The sequence below is a fragment of the Coccinella septempunctata genome, chromosome 2, assembly GCF_907165205.1.
Source record: "Coccinella septempunctata chromosome 2, icCocSept1.1, whole genome shotgun sequence".
Classification (NCBI taxonomy): domain Eukaryota; kingdom Metazoa; phylum Arthropoda; class Insecta; order Coleoptera; family Coccinellidae; genus Coccinella; species Coccinella septempunctata.
The window spans coordinates 44,355,089-44,357,997 of NC_058190.1; the positions used below are offsets into that span (position 1 = coordinate 44,355,089).

A 2,909-nucleotide genomic window follows, 5' to 3' on the forward strand; every position below is an offset into this window, starting at 1 on the left:
AAATTTTATGGGATTTTTATGGACGGTTGCTGTTGAGGCTCGCTAGTGAGTACGCGCCTTATGATTGCTGTACATCAACAGCTGTTATTTTATTAATAAGCCATTGTTCTTTTTATTTTCTAGTAGGCGCTGTTGCCAAATCGTAAACTAGAAACGAAGCGATTTAAATTTTAAAACCTCATATTTGAAGAATGATTTTGAATACCTAGTTTCCGCGGTGCATTTGAAAAACTCATGAATAAATCTCATAATTATTCAGTTTGAACTTGCATATGCTGTGATAACCCAAATTGAGGAGAATTCCCCATTTCTAGACAAGTCTGCTTCGACATCATCCTTTCATCTCTTCCTGGATCAGCCTGTATGCTATCTGGTCTCTCGAAAAATACTTCTGAACTTATTAAAATATGGCCTATCCATCTGATTCGATTAGCTTTTATGTATCTTACGAGTCTTTGGCTCATTAAAAGATGCAGAATGTTGAAAAACCATAAAAAAAGTTATCTTTAGTTCAATCTCACAAACGGTTCAATCGAATGAAATGAATTTCGGAATATAGTTTTTCATTTATTTGATTAATCTTTTTCGAATACAAGATATCACTCACGTCTTCCAGTTTTCTAATTTTCACCTTACGTACCATAAAATACCGAAAAATAAAAGAACCCAACTCTTGAAACTAAGTTGGATGCTATCTAATGAATATTTGAACGTTTTGTGAAATAAAAGTGTACCTATATTTTCTCGTATAATGCGCCGTTTTCGAGTAATTTGATTTTCAAAAATTAAAACGTACCTATTTGTGAAGTTTGAAAAATTGGATACCTTGGCTGAATACATCTCTGTTTAAAAGATCCACTGATCCACAGATGTGTAGTGTCACAGATTTAGCTAGTTATTCTGAAGGTTATTTTGTTTTTCCAGGGGTGGTACAGCTCATTATGAAAACTTAAAATGGCTATATCTACTGGTAAAATATTTGTACGAGTCAAAGACTCACCCTAAATGCTTTCACTGCCATACAGAGTTGCCAATTCAGATTTATATCGAATAACTGACCTGTATAATGTGAGCTTAGCTAGTCTTTTTAGCAGCTCAGAGTACCTAGATACTTCAGCGTTAATCCCGTTTAGTGCAGATTCTTTCTTGGATCTAAATCGACAGTGACACTCGTCACCTGCTACGACTAGTTGATAAGACTAGACTAGACTAGACACGAGGGATAAAGAGCCTTTAGACTAGGATTGCATTGGTAAGTTAAGATACTGTGCAGAAAAGAATGAAATACATATTTAATGAAACGAGTAACATTGCTTATCGTTCATAACAATCTCAACTTATCAGGCCTCGAGCAACCTTCTATCGGAAGTTTACGTAAAACTATTTCCAATCTGAGTCGACAAATCCAAAATCTTAAGCCTCAGGCGTGACCTGCCACTTTTCACACGATCATTACCGTTACCCGTAACTCGATCTGGACCGATAATTAAGAGTATCAAATTAAGTTGCTCCAAGATATCAACTACCTGTCAAGAGCAAGAACGAATGGCCCCCAAGACATAAAAAAACAGAACTTTTGCGTCGGTGAATCACTGCCCGATCTGGTTTTAGCATGACATCATCATTGTCTCAACCAGCATTGGCTGATTCCTGTCCACTAACTTTCCTTTTCTATTTTTACAATTCGGTTACATTCTCACGATTTAACTGATACCGTTCTGCTTATTATGTAAGTTTCAAGATGAAAAGCAGTTATTGATATTGAAAACTGATATTGGTCCCTACCACACTACCACATATTATAAAACATTAGGTAAGGATTCAGAGGATCGCCGGTCCTTTGTGGTTCATTATTTCAATTTCGAATATGTTGGTAATCGGAAGAAATTTTTGATCAATTTTTTTCCTGTAATATCCGAAAATTGAGATTCATCTTATCTGGCATCTGGCGAATGAGTTCGGTAACTTCTTCGGTAAGATCATAGGTGAACATTAAACTTCTAGATGTTGAGTTGAGTCGTCTTATGAAGAGTGAGGAAGAAAAATTATGCTTTCCGAGATGATGCGAACAAAAGATCCTTTTTTAATCAAAATCGGATAATAATAAATTGAACCAAATAAGTAACTAATCGATGCATTTTCCGAAAAACTATCTACATACCTCAAAAATTTTGTATCGTAACCGTGACTGTGGCTGATAAAAGTGTATCAAATAAAAATTTAATGGAAGAAAAGGCTTCAGATTGTCCTTCCTGTTTCCGCCCGGGATCGAACCGGGGACCTTGTGCGTGTGAAGCACACGTGATAACCACTACACTACGGAAACTTCGTACTTAAATTTTACAAATATAAAAAAGACAAATCTGACAAAAATATCTATATTTGATTTGAATAATAATTCCCCACATTTGATAATTTTTAAATGTCTCAATAGCAACATTTTGAAAAGTTATTCACAGAAAACTTAAAATATTCTTTGGAACTTGAAGGAGTGGAAATGCAACAGTAATATATAACCCCATTAACACGCAACCAATCATACTCACAAATTTCCATTCGCAAATCCATCATTTAATTTTGTCGATCTTTTAGAATAATTTCCGTAAAAAAAAATCTTAACTTCTACATTGCATGAGAAATGCAGAAAAAAATAATTGTTATGAATTCTACATAGTGAGCACAAAAGATTTTGATAGTTTTTCCACATGCAAAAGTACTGCTAATACCAAAGAACGTCCCATTTTTTCACAGAAATTAATATAAGCACCACTTAGATCAATTAGATTTCGAGAATCTTCAGTTTCGTGAGCCTATCTCTCTACGTTTAGATTTTCATCGTTGAAATGGCATTTTTTCAAAAATTGCAAGTTTCAATCTGCGATATCTCCTGATTTATTCCTCTGATCCAA

The 2,909-nt window shown here is 34.6% G+C and overlaps 1 non-coding gene across 1 annotated transcript; it reads right to left on the bottom strand.

The window, feature by feature from the left end:
* Positions 1-2,253: 2,253 nt before the first annotated feature.
* On the bottom strand, positions 2,254-2,326 carry Trnav-cac. The gene has a single exon. It is a non-coding gene; the product is annotated as a tRNA-Val (tRNA).
* Between the last annotated feature and the right edge of the window lie 583 nt (positions 2,327-2,909).